Source organism: Danio rerio, chromosome 25 (assembly GCF_052040795.2).
Source record: "Danio rerio strain M-AB ecotype USA chromosome 25, GRCz13ab, whole genome shotgun sequence".
Classification (NCBI taxonomy): Eukaryota; Metazoa; Chordata; class Actinopteri; order Cypriniformes; family Danionidae; genus Danio; species Danio rerio.
Genome location: NC_141045.1, coordinates 32002971 through 32022886, shown reverse-complemented (window position 1 = coordinate 32022886; position 19916 = coordinate 32002971). Strand labels below are relative to the sequence as shown.

General features: G+C 38.7%; 1 protein-coding gene across 1 annotated transcript in view; it reads left to right on the top strand.

The window, feature by feature from the left end:
- The first annotated feature begins 905 nt into the window (after window positions 1-905).
- The window catches only part of parp6b (poly (ADP-ribose) polymerase family, member 6b), a 549184-nt gene continuing 530173 nt past the window's right edge, over window positions 906-19916 (top strand). Inside the window, exon 1 of the mRNA XM_087312445.1 lies at window positions 906-1177. The gene's annotated coding sequence lies outside the window, so the exon portion shown is untranslated. The remainder of the gene's footprint in view (window positions 1178-19916) is intronic.

Sequence of the window (19916 nt, the reverse complement as noted above, 5' to 3'; positions counted from 1 at the left end):
GGTTTTTAACGTCTCATCCGAAAGACTTTACACTAATGCGTTTTAGTTTGAAAACGCATAAGTTTTGCTGCGGTTACGCCAACCGTCCACACTACGCCGGAGTTCTCGAGCGCCGAAAATGGAGCGTTTCGACAACGCTGGAGAGGCCATTTTCATTCTGAAACGCTGCTGCTCCGTCTCAGTGTGGATGATGGAAAACGGAGACATTTGAAAACGGAGGCGGGGCTGCAGACATTCGCCTCTCTGATTGGGGCTTTTCCTCAATATTAAGTAGCCTAACACACACAGTTCAGTCCTGCATCCTCTCCTTGTAAGTTCAGATTTCGCAAGTTTGATCAAGGCTGCAGTCTCTTCTTCTCAGTTTAATATGGAAAACAGACTATACCGAGGACACGGGTAAATCTTCAAAGGGAACGGTGTATTTTATAACTTCATTCACATCACCCTGGCTACGTTGTTTCACTTTCTCAACAATAAAATATTAACATGATTTAAGGAACTGCCTATTTTCATTTTAATATTAGCAATCTAACAGACAGCAGACATGTTGAGGCGTCGTGCTGCATATATGAGAGCCATCTTCACTGTGTGGATATTTATAACAAAACGGAGCCTATAACAACTGTCTCCTTTCAATTTCAGTGAAAATACGAAACACAGCCTCTCTTTTGCTGAATATCAGTTTTAATAATCGATAATGGCCATTATAAAAGTATAACATACAATAAGTTTATACATTATAGGAAATAAAGGCAAGCGATCAGTCAATATACAGAATGTATGTGCTTACATTAATCATTAACTTATCTTTGCGCTCAGCCAAAACACGTTACCTGAGAACAAGTAATAGATTCTAATGACCAAAGTCAGGGAATATGTCGTTAGATAAAGACAACAAGATGAATGAAATATCACGTTTAATAAATATAGTGAGATTAGATCCAGCGGGAGATGCTTGATGTGAAGTCCGACCAGCACAGCTCTCATCTGGGTAGATGGGCTGCAGCGCTTGCCCGAGAGTATGTGTGTGGTCACGTGATGTGCGTTTTCAGCGTTTTGGTGTGGACGGAGAGCTGTTTAGAAACGCTGGGTAAAACGCAATTGTGGACGCGGATCATTTTCATTCTAAAACGCCGTTTTAAAACTAAAACGCACTAGTGTAAACGGGGCCTTAGCAGTATAGAGTCCCTATCAATATACTGGGACATTAGGACCCACACAGACCACAGGCTGAGCACCCCCTACTGGTCTCACTAACACCACTTGGCAGCAACCTAGTTTTCCCATGTGGTCTACCTGATCGGGTTCAGCCCTGCTTAGCTTCAGTGAGGGACCATGTGAGAGTTGCAGAGAACTAACTGCCTGCTAAATATTAAAATATAAAATATTTTAGGGTTTAGGTCTTAACTTAGGACCTCTTTTATTTTATTTGCTTGTTTCTTAATTTGTTGTTTTTGTTTATTACATTTAAAACAGACAAAAATATTACTGTTATAATTTAAAGCATGTAAGTTTCGAGAGTAAATTAACTTTTTGCATGTTTTCTTTTCTTTTTCTATAATTTGTGAGCTTTTTTTGTCTTTCGTTACTTATTTGTAAGGCCAAAATTATACATTTATACAGATAGATTAATAATTATTATTTTAAAATGACATTTATTTTGATTTGTTTGATGTAGGATTTTATTTCACTGCTCTTAACTTTTTAAATATATATATATATATATATATATATATATATATATATATATATATATATATATATATATATATATATATATATATTATTTTTTTGTTGATGTGATTTATTTATAAACATTGTTCTCTGGTGGCGGGAGGGGGGCGGGCATAGATTTTTGGCCACTATTGTGAAGCCCCCGGGGGCGTCTCCCACTGTCATCTGCTTGTCACTCCAAAACGCCACTCAAGCAGATGGCAATTAAAAAGCGTCCCACTGTTTAGTTCCTCGGCTAATCAATGGAGAAATTAGCACAGTCATCAAGAGTCCATGATTATGGCTTTGTTTCGTTAATTAAAAAGCTAGAATGATTAGCTCTTCAGCATATAAGGGGTGTAATTTCACAAATGAGCAAAATTAGAATAAGGAACAGACAGTCAGCCCTCAGAAATGCCTTACTTGAAAAACGTTTAGTCACAGAAACTAGGGTGGAATATCAACACAGATGATTCAATGTGATTTTGATACATACGACTGAAATCAGTACTCAGTTCAGTTGAATGGGCTTCATGCAAAGCTATTGTTTTTCAGTCAATGATAAACTTCCGGTGAAAACTCAATCTGAATATTTTCAAATTCATTAGGTTGCTTTTACAGCACCGATGTTGTAATGTAATTACAATTCAGTTAAATAGACTTAAGCATTAATTAAGTTGTTCAAGTGTAAAACGAGACGCTGTAACACCTAGCGCCGTCAAGATCAGCAGGCGAGCACATATACTCTATTAAAAATACTGGAGTAAAATTAACCTTCATATTTTAAAGACATGGCGGGGGCAAATGGAATTTAATGCAGTGCTTCTTGTCCGATATGAGACCCACTTTATATCGTATTTATCTATCAGGCAGTGAAGATCACTGATTTTTAAAGAAATCAGACCTTAAGCATGGCCATTCTATAATGGAAAGACAGTTCACTGGAAGAGCTGAGGCTGGCTGGTGAAAGTCTGTGTGCATATACCCCATTCAGTATTGATAAACTTGGGCATAAATTAACAAATGTTTTGCATTCAAATGTTAAATAAGTGATACGATTTTAAATGACATAGTTTTGTTTCTACTCCGTGTTTTCAAACAGTGGCCCTTTTCAAACTTGTTCTCATTAATAATTCATTCCAACATTCATGAAATATTAAAAAACAGGTTCTGTAAAAATGTGAATATATAATAGTGCATATATGTAGCAAAAACCTCCTCTCTAGAGTAAAACCTCCTTTCATGTGATGCATCGTTCACAAGTTTTTATTGACATATTTCTTAGACATTTTGCGAGGCATGGCAAATTTCCATAATGTGTCACGGTCGTGGTTAGGGAAAGGAGCGAGGACTCAGGTGCAGCAAATAATGGGTATTTATTAATAATAAAATAAAAATAAAAGGCAAAACAAAACTACCCCGAGGGGGAAAACATTAACAAAACACACAAACTTGCAACCCGGGCTCATTGTGGAAACGTAGCCCCGCGGACGTTTCTGCGGATCGCGATTTACGTCCCAGGAGGTATGTATTCGAGCGTTTTTTTGTTTTCGCGGATCTGCGAGAGGCCGCTGTGTGCGCTTTTTCGCGTCTCGGGCGGGCGCCTCTCGGGAGCGCGCGGCGTTCGCGCCCGCGCCGTTCTCGCGCGAAAAGCCGCCGGATCGAAAAAAAAAAAAAAGCAAAAGCCCTCGTCTTCGATTTCGACCACGTTTTCGGATCCCGCCGCGTTCTCGCCCTCATTTTCCGGATTACGTTTTTCGTCTTACCTGATTTCCGGAACCCGCTGTTCCCCAGACTCGATCCCGGTCGTCGTTCACCGCAGCCGGCTCCGGCTCCTCCTCCTCCGGGGCCTCCGCTCCGCCGACGCAACGCTGTGAGCTAGGCAGACAAACTGATTGCGTCGGGAAAGCCCTCCACTCGGAGGCGAGCTGTCGGCCCGCGAGCGCGAAGAGGAGGGGCAGAGTGGTGCCACACCGCCCCGCAGCGTTCGCTCTAAAAAAACCAAACGCGCCCTTTACGTACCTCCGGCCACGTAAATCGCGGTCTCCAGAAACGTCCGAGGGGCTACGTTTCCAGAATGAGCTTGGGTTGCAAACTTGGTTGGGCTGGCAAGGCAAGGCAAGGCAAGACAAGACAAGACTGGAGTAGGAACACAGGGGGAGTGTAGACGACGAACTCGCACAGAACAGAAGACATGAGGAGATTATAAGCAGTAAAAAATTAACACAAACAGGTGAACACAATTAACTAATAATGGGTTAACAAGGAGGGTGGGACTAGACAATAGACGGGAGAGCGCATGACAGAGACAAGACATGCGCTCACATGAAACAGGACAAAAACATGCAGCCAATGAGAGAACTCATTAACCGCATGTTCATGACAACACAAGCACAACACTGAAGCACACGACAAAAGCACATGACCACAATGTAAACACATAGCCACGTGCTTTGACAACAGACGCAAGACAAGAGCACACGATAAATGAAAACTCTCCGTGCACTCACACACGCAGCGTGCATGCTTCATCCCAGCTCCGACCAAAACCAAAACGAACTAGACTGAGACGCTGGGAATAAAACACCACACTGCAGACAGACGAAAACACAAACACGAGTACAAGAGCGCGTGCGTTGGAGGCACGCAGAGCCCGTGCGGCCGCATCAAGCGGGATTACGCACGCTCTGCGCACACCCACGGAGGTGCGCGCACACACAGAGACACACACAGTGACAGAAACAAGTGCTCGACCCAAGAAAACTCGAGCCGACCACAACAGGACAGGATTAGACATGACCAGTGTCCGGATTCTGCCACCAAAACAAGAATTTACATGACCAGAGAGGCAGAACCCTGACATAATGTAGTTTTTAGTTTGTTTTATATTTAGTCAAACTTGTCCAGTTTTTGGTTGGTTAAGTTTAAATGTCTGGGCATTTAAGGGGATAGTTCACACAAAAAGGAAAACTCATTTTTTACGCATCCACTTTTTTAAAAACTTGTACGGGTTTCCTATTATAAAGAATAAGAATACAGAAGAAAAAACTCGTATAAAGTTTAGAACTATGCACCTGATTGCGAGTAAATGGTGAGTAGACTGAAATTTGGGGGAAACTATCTCTAGTTTTTGGTAAGCTGCATAATAAACAAACTATTAATAACAATAATTTGGTTTAAACTTTTCAACCCAGTGATTGGAAGGATGTTTTTTTTTTTTGCAAGCACTAGCTCATACATGTATTCCAGCAGACACAACATCATAAGATGCAAATATTAGGTTAGATTTAGGTCGCCAGTGTCTTAGGACAATGCTTATTTGATGTCCAATAACAACGTCAAATGACGTCGATATTTAGTAAATTTTTTTTAGGTTGTGTTTTAAACTGACCAAATTTCAACGTCGAGCCAACATCCTCAACCAACATCATTTTAATGTGTAAATATTAATTTATTTTAATATTTGAATACAAGTCAATAATTATGAATATAAGTCAATAATTTTGTTACCAAATGAACCCCGGTGTATTGGATTTATACTTCTGCGTCAAGCGCACGCGTATGCTACAGCGCTGCCTACGCATTGACACATAGCCCTTATCATGGCCGTCAGAGTCACTGACACGCACCTCTCAAAAAAATGTAACAACATGTTGCATAGCGCAAGCTTTGTGATTGGCCGGCTTGGTAGCGCTGTCGACAAGTGTGGGGCCGAGAGCTGCGCGAGTCCGTTGGAGCGAGTGTTTGCAAATGTCGAGTCCCGTGAAGGAGCTCCAGATGAAAAGTTTTGTTTTGTGTTTACCTTATGGTTAAAGCTGTTGCACGTCTGCTGGTTCCTGCCTCAAAATGAGTGAGTTTAAGCAATTAAGGAAACATTCAGAAAAAACAAAACACCAGCGAAGAAACTCGACACAGATTAACATTAACACCTAACTGTCGCTAGCGTTTCGGAAGTGTTGTTGCAGTGAAACACAAACAGCACGCATAAATATAAATGCACTGCAACTTGCAAGGCATGCGCCGTGGGTCACGCCGATCACTCAACACAGAAGTATAAACCAGGCTTTAGTCTTAGTATTTGGCAGGTTAAAATTTGCACACTAGAATGCAGCTAAATGGGGGTGGAAATAGCACAAGTTTGTATTTCCGCTTTTCTACATTCACATAAGCATGAATGAAAGTCAATAATTAGATTTCATCACCAAAATGAACCCCTGTTAAATGCAGTATTGGAGCAGAGAAACACTCCATCTCAGTATATGTCACGTTTCAATTCATTGAGAGGTCACCTGCTGAATTCAGAGAGGAGCAGGTGGCGACGTTACTCATACGGATCGCCAGAAACACATGCTGTCCTGCGTCCAGAGCCGTGCCAAACATGCTTTGTAGGTCTTGCTGTCGTGGACTGAATGTACACACATCTCCTTTACCATGGCAGAGCTTTCATTCTGGCCTCTTTGTAGTGGGCTGTGGAAGTCACGAACCTCTTTATGCAGCTGGAAAGCAAACTGACACAACGGTTTGATGTGGTTTAGTACTGCCGAGGTCCCAGCATGCGTTTTAGTAGGGAACAACAACACAAGATCTCTTCTATTGATAGACCGCTTCACCTTCTATCTTTATATCCTCCCACACACTTCCTTTAAAGCGCTCTAAGCTTGTGCTTTCTTTGGATGTGTGTATGCTCCTTTCTTTTACGCCGTAGTAGATGTGGTTTCTAATTGTGACGGATTGGGTTTTGATTGAGGTGAGTTTTTGGTCGTTCTTTGATCTCAGTTTTTTTTTTTTTTTTTTGCAACTCAGTCAATGTGCTTTCATAACATCAAGCCGGTTGCACAACACACTCGACTGGACCTTTTCACCCTTTCTCTTTCTCTGAAGAAGTCAGACGCACTTTTCTCAATTCACTCCTACTCTTCCATTCTTTTCCTCCGCACTCTGATAAAATTATAGGATTCAATGAGATGCCTGACTCAGCTATTGTTACCCACACAAAGAAGATATTTCAAGCTCCCTTTCTTTAGGTTGCCGTCTTCACTCGTTTATTAGATTAAATATAGTGTGAGTGAAAGAGAAAGATAAAACCTAACATTTTATAGTAGCGATGCTCTAAATATAGTTCCCAATGAACATGTATAGCAACAGACTAGAGACAAAACCTTTTGGGGCAATTTGTATTTTTCTATCAGGATAGGGGTATTTTCACAATAGAAAACGTTTTATTGTACTAGTGATGCACAGAAATAAAAAGCATTTTGTGGTGGCAAAGGTGATAATCTTGGACGCATCGCAAGCGAAAATGCTTTATAATAATTATTCATTATTTTGATGAGCAATTTATACAATTGAACTCAAAAGCTGAATTATACAAATAAAAAAAAACACCAATAAAATAACCACTTTTTATTGACAGTAAAATTTAAATGGCCATGAAACCCCCTTGTTTCAGCAGGGTGCTTTCACACCTCTACTTTGGAAAAAGTTTGAAAAGTGGGCATGTCAAGCTCTGTTTAGGGGGAGTGTCGGAGGAAGAAAAGAGGGATGGTGTGGGAGTGTCTATTTGGGCGCGCTGAGTTTCAGGGTCAAAACACACACACACAGGGGAGAAAGTGACTGTTTACATGGATATCTGTAGTCGAATTATTTGGCAAATTATAAAATGGTGGACTTTAACTAGAGTTTCGTTCTTTCATTTAGGGAATTCATTCATGTCCATGAACCAATCACGGCTCCTTTTGGCTCAGACTGTCTGCATTGGTTAAGCTTATATGGGACTGGCTGTGTGATGTGAACGAACCACTTTAATTTGAAAATTTGGTGAGCTGACATAATTATAGACAACAGACCAGGTAAACAATAAATTACCATTTACCTTTTCTTATCAAAATCTATTATGACTTGTTTATAGTGTGATCAACGTTTGGTGTAGTTGTAGATGTTTGTAGAAGTTTGGAAGCAACTTGTAACGTTGTAATATCGTTTTGGCAAATTGAACTAAAATGTACCAAATGACTCAAAAAAAGATTTGTTCACCTCGCTGAGCGAGACTCAAAGGTCCGAGTCAGTAAAATGATCCGAACTTCCCATCACTAATTAGTTTAAGTAACTGGTAAAGTAACACATTACATGTTCCCCTGTGTTGATTTACAGCTCTTTTATAGACATGAATTTATATTTCCTTCAGCCAGAAAGTTTATTCTATTCACATTTAACCTTTAGTGTTTTTAGGGTATTTATCATAATTGATTCGCATGTATTTTTCCTTCAATGTTTGATACCGCACGGCGAATGAGAGAAAAAACCCTCAGCATTTCCCGGAAACTTAGATGCACACGGCAGGTAGCGTCAGAAAGCCGCGTGTGTTATTCCGGTCACAGAATGCAGTGAAAATCCTACACAAGGTTAAAGTTTGGTTGTAGTGCTAACATGTTTACTCTCGGTGCAATAGTTAGTTCGATACAAACAAACTGAATAAACAAACAGCAGTGGTAGCTCACTTACCAAATCTGTAGAGACAGGACAATCACCAGCAGCTAGAGCCGCGTCTTTATTAAGAGAAGACTACAAGCGAATCCGGATCTCAGCGTTTGCAGATGAGAACAGCTCTCAGGTAAACAATGTTCCTCCTTAGACACGCAAGTTATTGTTGTCGCACGTCGCGTCGCATCCACTGTAATCCACGCGTGACTCCAGCTGCGCTCTCACACAAAGAAACTGAAAACAAAACTTAACTGCAGCAAACTATAAAAGCAACACTTCACACTTGTTTTGCCAATACAACGTGGCGTCTCTGTCGTCTAAACACTGTGACAGTAATGAATATTAATGAAGTTGCACAATAGAGCGCGCTGATTGGTTTGAATCAAGTCTTACTTATATGCATGAATGCAGCACACTCTGAGACGTAATAAGGCCCACTCTGGTACAGACGTCCAGTCTGCACGCTGGAATACAACGCTATTATCTCATGGCCGTGACGCAGCTTCAAAAATTCGTTTCAAACCGGAAGTAGGAATTTGCTTGAAATAACGCAAAAACAACCAATTTACACTTTTTTTGTGCAATATAGGTGTCCTAATAGTGTTTTTAGCAGTGTGGGACACATATACGACTGTCAACAGCAAAAAAATGTATTTTGGTGTTTCGTGACTCTTTAAATGGCAATGAACAAGTTAAAAGTCAACATTTTACTAGCCTTGCTCTAAAAGTGCCATAGCTGTTGCAGACAGCAAGAACAAGTATGCTGCATAAAAATGTCCTGTTGGCGCGTTATTTGACGTTGCTTTTCAGGTGAGCACGTGTTTAATTCATCAATGTACACATGTACATGCGCAGAATAGCTGAGGGGGGTCTGGATTCAGACCTGGTGCAGTGCAATCTGAGCTGCATCCAATGCTTTTTAATAGGTTCACCTAACCCCACCCCTCATAGTGACGTCACTCGCTCCATTTGAGTGCATTGTGTCTGACATTGCATTGCTGAGTGATGCAATCTCAGCTTGCATCATAAAGGCTGCATCCAGATACTATTGGAATAGCTAGACAGTCGATGGTTCACTGTGTTGCTCCCTTGCTCCCACATGGAAAGAACCTAAATAAACATATGTTTTAATATAGGTTTTGATATTGGTTTCTGATATTTATAAAATAGGCCGTTTTCCTATATTATATGTACATGTATGCACATATATGGGTACATATACATTCACCTATATGTTAGTAAATTTATTCAAATACAGCTGCTAGACAACATTATTTAAAAGATTTTTTTTATTTACTTAATCAAATAGTACAAGAAGTAAATATAGTATAACAACAAAAATAAGAGAATAAACAACAATAAAGGAAAGAAGAAAAAAAGACGAACCATTGTGTTATATTTTTTTCTTTTCGACTATCTTCATATAAGAAAGAATTGATCTTGTAAATGTTTCAGGAAAACATGTAGACATCATAACTTTCTATCTCCTCTCACTTCTTTGCCGAAGTTAAAATCCATAACATGCCAATTACAAGTGATACCAAATTTAAGTGGCACAAACATACGTTGTTTTGCTCTTTTTTTCTTAGTTATTGCCTTAATAATAGAAAATATGACCTAGTCAAGGCATCATGTATGACAGTTGCCAAAGCGAGATATGATGTATGAACATAAAGAGTTTTTATGTGGATATGAAGAAGCAATACAGGGGACCTATTTGGCCTGTTTATGCACATGCACCTTAATATTGCCTATATTTGGCATATATACACATATGCAGCATATATATTATCATTTCTGTGCATATATACTGCATATATGCGCATATATCCTCATATAGTTTCTTTCCATGTGGGCTTTGGTTGGCACATGTGATGAATTGCACAAGCCATTAAGTGGGTTTCATAGCACATCGATTTCTGCATCCGGTGTGAGAGCTGCTTCACACCATATCACGTTTTTTCCTCCTCTTTTGGATAAAAATTCAGGGCCTCCCTAATTTCTACCGTTCAGTTATAGAACAAACCAGAAGATGAAACCATGCACATTTTATCTGTACAATCTGTTTACAATCCCTTACCTTACCTTAAATGCTTTTGTCTGTTTGTTGTTGAATGAGGATAATTTCAAGACTGGCACATCTTCTATTAATTTTGTGAGCGTCTGTCAGGCTAGATTGGTGTGTTCCACACATCACCTTTCATCTGCTCACATTAGAGCGAGTTTACCCAATTCAACATGTAGATTCAGTATCATCCGTGAATAAGACAGTGCTCTCTGATTGGGTGTTCAGCTATAAATTAAAGCTCAATAAAAAAAAACATAGTGACAAAACTGAGCAAATGATGCCAGTCACAACTGCTTTGTCATCTTCTTCCAGCTGTCAGATGATCTCTCTTAAGGACATTTTTAGCAAAGTGACACCATACATTTTTGAATTTTTATCATTCAGTTAGATGCAATCAGAGCCAGAAAACAACGTATCCGTTCATCTCTCGAATCCCCAGTTTGAGTCGTTCGTTCATCACGTGAAAGACAAAAGCCAATCATATGCATTTAGAGCTAAAAAAAGATTTGATCCGTTCATTTCTCAAGTCCTCTGTTTGAGTCGTTTATTCTTCACGTGAAAGATAGAAGTCAATCATATGCATTTAGAGCCGGGAAAAAAACAGATGCGTTCATTTTATGAGTCCTCAGGTTTGAGTCATTTCTCTTTACATGCTGCTATGTGAACAACTCAAAAACCAGAAGACTCAAAAGGTGACCCAGCTAGAAAAATTCATGTGGCTCAAAACTGGCCCACACCAGACACTTACATCTGGCCCACATATCGCATGGAATGATGCCACTTGAGCGGTCCACTCCTGCTTGCAAGATCTAGGCCACAATTAAGCCATAGCAATATCACATATCAGCCAGAATTCAACCATAAGAACTTGGACTGACCCTATTCTGGGCCACAATTTGCTTTTATTCTGGCCCAGATCCAGCCCATACCAGACACTTACATCTGGACCACATACTGAATGGAATGATGGCTCCAGGGCAGTCTATTCCTGTTTGTCAGTACTAGGCCACAAATAAGCCAAAGCAATACCACCAATTAGCCAAAATTCAACCAAATGAACCAAATCTGACCATATTCTGGGCCACAATTTGCTTTTAGTTTGGCCCAGATCTGGCCTACACCTTACACTTGCTGGGTTGGGCAAAATACAAAAATCCCAGCATGTATTGTAGTATGAATACATTCTATAGCTTATTGATGCTACAGTTTTCATTATTTGCTGTTGATTCTGCTGTTTATGTTGATGTTGTTGATTTTTTCACTTTTAGTCTCCTGTTTGTGATGTTTGTGAGTTTTGTTCATTGTGTTAATTGTTTATTGATGTCTCTGTGAGCAGAAAATGAGCCATAGAATTTTTTTTGGCTTATAAACCTTCATAATTCTGTGGCATGTGCAAGCATGTTATTATGCTACTTTTAATAATGGATTAAATATTGGTTAACATCAGTGAATAAGTTCTGCCTCAATTTTATTTATTTATTTATTTATTTATTTATTTATTTATTTATTTATTTTTGTTTTAGTTTTTTACTTGGCTTGTTTGCTGTCATAGATATATACACTAGATGTCGCCTGTCCTATTGTTGTCTATTGGACGGAATGCGTCAATAGCGCCGCCATCTTGCTACAGGGTAGCACTCCTTTGAAATGAAATCGGGACCAAGGTACAGTGGAGGACTGTGGCCATCCAAAGCCAGAGATATACACATATGCACATATATCTATGATCGGGAGTTTTCCTGGATGTTAGTATGTAATTTTTTTTTTTCTAATTACGAAAATTATAATTTTACATCACTTTTCTACATTGATGGATCAGTGACCGCACGGGCATTCCTGACAAAAAGCTTGTGTTTGTGTGTACAGAAATGTACTATTCACCCTCCCTGTTAAATTTGATCTAATCCGTGTCCTGAAACACAGCTCCTCTCCTGCTTTCACTTCTGATACTGACGGAGGGAGCGATTCTTTTGTGAATGAATCCCCCGAACGACTCTTTCACTACTGTTAGCCGACAATAATACAAGTTTCTGGCAGCGCAGCATCTCGTTGTCATATTTCTTTTGCATTGCTTGCTGATTTTATTCAACAAAACTAGCATAAGCCGAGTGTTTAGTGCGAGATGGAGCTGCTTTGCCGTTTGGTGAATGCAGAAAGTGACTGTTATCATCAATAACGTTACCTGATTAGCACAAAAGTAATATTACCTATGAAATGTTCTGCCTTTGTGCTTTGTTTTCTTTGTTTTCTCGTTACTACCCCCGTAAACAGCGCTAAATTCCCGCATCTTATTGTAATAACACTGTCTTGACTAGTGCGGATGAATGACATTTGTCCTGGGAGCACTGTACCAATGTGGCGGCGCTATTGACGTATGCTCAGGGTCCCTATGCGATATCTAGGGTATATATCTATGGTTTGCTGTAATGAATAAACTTTTCAAGCAAAATTCTTAAAAGTTACAGCAGCCCTGAAGACAAATTATATCAAGAGTTTCAGAGCCCAACTAAAGCAAACACTTTTCTACATGATGGTGACTTTTGTCTATGTAGTCCACATATGTTTTAAGATAACTGGGCCACATTTGCTATATCTTCTCTGGGCCGCTTTAGGCTCACAGCCACATAAGCCAGGGCTGACGGTGCCAAATATTTGCCAAACGTAGCCCACATTTGTTTTAGGATAACTGGGCCACATTTGCCCTATCTTCTCTGGGCCACTATAAGCTCAAATCCACATTAGCCAAAAGCTTACTGTGCCGAATAGTCACCAAAAGTGGCCCACATGTTTTTTAAGATAATTGGGCCATCGTTTCCATATCTTCTCTGGGCCACTATAGGCTAATGGATGCCAGAGTTTACTGTGCCGAATGTTTGCCAAAAGTGGGCCACATATGTTTTAAAATAATTGGGCCACATTGCCATATATTCTCTGGGCCACATTAGGCTCACAGCTGCATTAGCCAGAGCTTACTGTGCCAAGTATTTGCCAAAAGTGGCACACATATGTCTTAAAATAGTCCCATTTGCACTAACACTTGTAAACCACTTTAGGTTTACACTGAGATTACCCTTAAATGAGTATGCTACATTTTTGCCAACTGTGGTCCACATTTGTCCTCCATTATTTGGGCCAAATTAAGCATTGCCACATTAGGCTCACATTCAAATTACATTTTGCCACAAATGCCAAATTCTTTGCCCTAAATGGCCCATATACATTGGGTACATTGCCATTGTACAGGTGGGCCACTTCAGATTCACATTCATTTTGTCTAGGCCGAAGAAACACCACCAGTGCTGCATAACTGCCTAAAGTGGCCCACATTTGTATGCTTTTTTGGGAACCAATCATGGCTCCTTTTGGCTCAGACTGTCTGCGTTGGTTAAGCTTATATGGGACTGGCTGTGTGAAGTGAACAAACCACTTAAATTTGAAAATTTGGTGAGCTGACATAATTATAGACAACAGACCAGGTGAACAATAAATTACCATTCACCTTTTCTTATCAAAATCTATTATGACTTGTTTATAGTGTGATCAACGTTTGGTGTAGTTGTAGATGTTTGGAGAAGTTTGGAAGCAACTTGTTATGTTTTTATAATGTTTTGGCAAATTGAACTTAAATGTACCAAATGACTCAAAAAAAGATTTGTTCACCTCGCTGAGCGAGACTCAAAGGTCCGAGTCAGTAAAATGATCCGAACTTCCCATCACTAATTACTTTAGGTAACTGGTAAAGTAACACATTACATGTTCCCCTGTGTTTATTGACAGGTCTTTTATAGACATGAATTTATATTTCCTTCAGCCAGAAAGTTTATTCTATTCACATTTCATCTTTAGTGTTTTTAGGGTATTTAGTTTTTCAAAAACTTTAATTAAAAAATTTTAATTAAAAATTTTAATTATTATAAACAAGCAGGTCCAGCCCAGATGAAAAAGCAACTAAAAAATAACATAATTCATTACCTTTTTCTAAAACACAGTGCCACATTTAGTTTTTGTATGCAATGCAAGATTGTAATATACTATTAATAAAAGAAAAATTCCCCAACAATGCTCATGACATTATGAATCTATATAAATTTATTTCTTCTAAACATTTTTAGAGCTATCATAGGACTTCCTAAATTTCATATACACTTTTTATGCATATATAAGTGCATTAAACAATAATGTAAAGTGCTACCACAGTCTTTAAAATATTGTTTGTGTCTCACAAAAGAAAGTAATTCATAGTGCTTGAGAACCACATAGAGGATGAAAAAAAAATATTGTGAACTTTCCCTTTAAATCTTCAAGATAAAATGAAAAACATTTTTTATTCTGCTTGTGAATACAGGAACAGGAGCATCCACTGCAGAATTGGAATGTTCTGGATCGATCCGGAACCTTCGCTTCAGGCTTTCATAACAGCCAACTTACACAATGAGGTTACAACCCCACTGAACACAATCCTGGCCGAAACCTGTTACCTAGCCCTGCTCCCACTAGATTTACCATCACATGACCAAAACAAAGAGATCACATGGTCCAGCACATGGCGCACCATGACTCAGCACAGGGAGCATAAACACATGCTGACCTTTTTACTTGTTGTGGTTAGAAACCAAGCTGTTCTCTTTGTTTCACTAATTTGTTATAGTACTTTCAGGTCACGACGGCACATCAGTTCACGCACGTGTTGTTAATTTTAGACTCTGCTACTCACCGTGTCTTCTTGCAGCCAAGCTTGTCCTTTATATAAATCATTTCTATTGCCAATAGTTGAATCAGTAACAGAGGTCACATAGTTCAAGCTTCTCCGCTGCCCTAATCACGTGTGGCCATTTTAAGTGCAAATTCACATTACAAGCAGCTGTGAAGGACAAGACACGTGAGGGTGGTTATACTCAACAACCCATGTGTGTCAAAGTTCAACAGTCATGCAGACACTATTAGTGCACTTGTTGAGGCTGATGCCATGTGTCACAGTTTTCTGAGTTCAAAAGCTCTATTAGATGCTCGCAGTGTGCTGTAATTAGTATTCAGTGCAATAATATGGGAGTAAGTTATTGCTGTTTAACAGGTAACTATAATGTACTTGCCTTGAAGTTGGCACAAAATCAAAATTTAGCTTTCTTATTTGTATATGTTTATAGTGGAGTATGATATAAACCAGGGGTTCTCAACTGGATTGGCCATGGGACCCACATTTTTAAATGTTTATCAACCCGCGACCCAAATTTTTAGGAACTATAATGTAATTTTAGGAATTATAATTCATTAGAATTTATTTATTAACATACATAAGTAGTGATGGATAAATCATAAGAAAATCACCAAGATTTAGAAATAAACAATATTTTATTATTATCATTTAAAAAAAAATGTATCAAATTATAGAAATTTACAAAGTAAAAATGACAAATGTTTGGTTTCTAAAAGTGCTTTTGTGAGAGCACGTTACTACATATGACACATTGATGTTTTAAGCCTTTTTTGTCGTCAATATATGTAAACCCATACTTTACTTATTCAGGATCGTACTTGCACTTCGACATATTTGTTGCTATAATTTAATAAAATTTCACATGTCAAACGGTACAGTTGTCGCTTGCACATTTCATAATAAAAGTCCTATATAAGCGAAATAGGTTTAAAATTACACATTTTTTGTTATTTTGACCACACACTTTGCGACCCACTGAAAATTTTCCCGCGACCCACCAGTTGAGAAACACTGATATAAACAATGTATCTATGCACAAAATGAATTTCCATTCATAATCTTTAATCAGCGGTGGCTTAGTGGTCGTCTCACTGCAAAAAGGCCACTGGTTCTGGGTCAGTTAGCGTTTCTGTGTGGATTTTGCATGTTCTCCCCTTGTTTGCGTGGGTTTCCACAGGGTGCTCCAGTTTCCCCCACAGTCCAAAGACATGTAGTGTAGGTGAATTGAATAAACTACATTCGCTGTAGTGTATGTGTGTGAATGAGTGTATATGGCGCTGGGTTGCAGCTGGAAGGGCATCCCCTTTGTAAAACATATGCTGGATAAGTTGGAGGTTCATTCTGCTGTCGCGAGCCCTAATAAAGGGATTAAGCCTTAGGAAAAGGATTGAACTTGAAAGACAACCCAGTTAATATTAGGTTAGATTAAGGTCATGACGTCAGGTGACCAAAATTCAATGTCTAAGCGTCTAAGGACAACATTAATTTGACGTGCAAAAATGACGCCAAATTACGTTGATATTTTGTTGATTTTAGGTTGTGTTGGAAAGTGACCAAAATCCAATGTCTGATAGATGACATAGTAACAACATCCACATGGCGTCAAGATGCAACATGATTAGAAGTTGATATTGGGTTGATTTTAGGTTGGAAATTGGACATTGACAGCAGCCTGACATTGAGTTCTGACATCAACACAATTTTCATTTCCAAACAAAATCCAACGTCTCCACAAAGCGGACATACGTTGGGGTACAACATCAATATGTGCCTACAGGGAAAGTTTTCTATAATCCCTTTTCACACTTCCAGGTTTCTCAGTTGCGGAAGTTGTCATAGTTGGGAAAACTTCGTGTGCAGTGAGCAGAATACAAATATTTTTTTTGTACAATCTTATTTGCACAAACAAGAGAAAAACTCCACAATAATGTTATAAAGACTTTGAGGAAAAAAAAAAAAAACATTCTGTGAAACTTATGACTGCAGCCAGAGGAGAGAATTATGTCAAATTTACTGTCGTGTCCCATAGATGTTGCATTAGAAACTCCTCGCACAAGCGGTAATTCGTTTCTTTTTTTATTTTTCCGCAAAGATGACCCAGGGTCATTCTAAAAACATAGTCCTGTGGACGTTTCTGGAGACCACGAAATACGTCCCGGGAGGTACATATTTGTGCAGTTTTTGTTTTTGCAAATCCACGAGGCCACTGTGTGTGCTTTTTTGCATCTCGAACGCCTCTCGACAGGGCAGTTCGCACCTGTGCTGTTCTCTCGTAAAGTCTGTCTGACTGAATGATTGACTGGATGACCAGCCAATCGGCCGACCCACCCTCCTCCCCCTCCTTCCCTAAACCCAACCAGTTTAACCGATTGACCCGCCAGCCTGCTTCCCTCAACCCAAGCAATGATTTACAAAAGCAGTCCAGAAAAAGAAAGGCCCTCGTCTGATTTTTACCACATTTTCAGATTTCACCACATTCTCTCGCTGTTATGAACTCGTTCAGTTTATTTTTTGGACTCTGTTTTTGACTTAACTGATTTCTGGATCCGCTCTTCCACGGACTCAATCCCGGTCATCGTGGTCAGCTCCTCTCTGCATCTCAACTCCGGCGACGTACACAACGAGCTAACTGGACAAACTGGTTGCAGCAGGAAAGCCCTCCACACGGAGGTAAACGGTCAGCCGGCGAGTGCAAAAAGGAACGACATCACACTGCCTGTAGCGTTCGCTTAAAAAAAAGAAAATAATGAACAAATTACAAAAAAAAACTTAAGGATTTCAGATGCCAATATCCGTTAAACATCATAACAGGCTTGTGAAAAGGATCCATTATTAATTTTTAGGTAACACTGACTGTAAAATTATTCAAAATCTTTATTGTACTTTTTGCATCTGTGCCCAATCTCAGAGAGTCAAATAATGATTCATCTTTTACAAGTCTTTAAAATATTGGTGTCTAAATTACTTTCAAATTAGAGAAAAAAAAAAGTGAATGCTGGAGAAAATGTTGAAATGCTCAGCCAATACATTTCCACATTTTCTCCAGCTATCACCTTTTTTTTCTTTTTTTTAAGCTCTAATTTGGTTTATTTTGGGATTGTATTACTATACACATTGGCGAGATTTAAATAAAGGAATAAATGCAATAATTGGATTGATCCTGGAATGTAATTTTAAAACTATTTACTGTACCTGGGAATTTACTCTTCAAAAAAAACTAAAAATAATGCACATCTTAACACACTACTAATAACTGCAATTTCAAAGGCAATTACAAAGAAATGGCTCAGGTGGCTAGTCTGTAGGTGAATGGTATGATATTGTAAAAGAGGTATGTGACATGGAAGTACTGACAATTTCCTTAAGACAACAAGCCTATAAAATTGGTGTATACTAGGGTAAAAGGTTGAGAATTTGATGGATCAGAGAGAAGACAAAGACGGATTAACAGAAAGAATTGATTTAATACTTAAACATGAATAAGGGTTAATCAGAACAGAAATATCATCAATACCAACATAAAAGAAAACAGAACTTAACTTCAGGTGGAAATTGAAACCAGATTCCAGTGGAGGTAAACACAGTACAGGATATCAAACAGGATGACAGACAAACTGATGAGGATGCAGACAAATAGACAGGATACAATAAGATGTAACTGCTTTTAAGCTGAAGAGAAAGAGTCCAGGTACTAACAAGTAGATCAGACAGTAAATGAATGAATGTTCCAGACTTATATAGTGCGAGCGGGTGATGAGCAACAGGTGAAAACAATTAGTGTTCTAGTGAATAAGGCTGTGCAGGTGTAGTGAATTAATCTGACAGTCCCGAAGGATTCCTGACAGAGAATAATGTCTTGTTTTAATTTTATTTTGTATATATATCTGGAACCTGTTGATCTTTGATATGTAACCCTCAACAAAACTTTATATAGCAACATTTTATCAACAATAAATACGAATGTAAATAAGATTGTATTCAATGATCTTTGACACTTGTATTGTATGTCTCTTTTGTTTCCATGTTCCTTTAAAAAATGTTTTATTGTTGTTGTTGTTTTGTTTGTTTTGTTCTGAACTGTTTTGAAAAAGGAAAAAAAATAAAATAATAATGATAATAATAATAAAATACTGGTGTCTGGGATGCATAAAGTTCAGTGACTGTAGTGAACACAATGATCTTGTCAAATATTTGCTTTATTATATTATACATAACTAGCTATATTAGCCATTATTGAGTTTTCTCAAATCAAATGAGTAAAGGCTTGGACCAGAAGCAGTATTCCATGCATCAAAACTTAACTAGCACATAAGCTCTTAGACAGACAGGGGTTCAATTCTTGACACTCAAGACAGACAAGCAGACTTTAACTTTACAGTTTCCTAGTAACGCTATGAGCCCCCAATGTCTAGGTGTGTGTAGATAATGAATCTGAGCACTCAGGGTAACCCAGATTGATCTCTCACAGCGATATGAAAGCCTCACAGCAGGACCACTGACCCGCAATTACCTCATAACTTGCACTGCAGGAGGGTTAATTACCTTTTATTAAAGACGGACTCGTGTTGGGATGTGTTCTGCTATGTCTGATATACTCTTGTTTACCTTTTTGTCAGTGTTGTGTGTTTTGATTAGGCAGTCTTAATGGAATCACAATTGCAAAGTAAGCTAAATTTTCATTTTTAATTAAATTTTTATTATTTTTATAAAAAAAACAAAAAAAAAAAACTGGCTGTTACAGAGCATCCAGGATTATACTTAAGTGCTTATTAGGATGTTTAATCGTTTATATGCACTTGCTTGGGGGATCAGGTCAAAGACAATTCATTCATTTTCTTTTCCAGCTTAACCTTTATTAATCAGGGGTCGCCACAGCCGTAACCCAACATTGGGAAACACCCATACACTCTTGCATTCACACACATATACTACTGCTAGTTT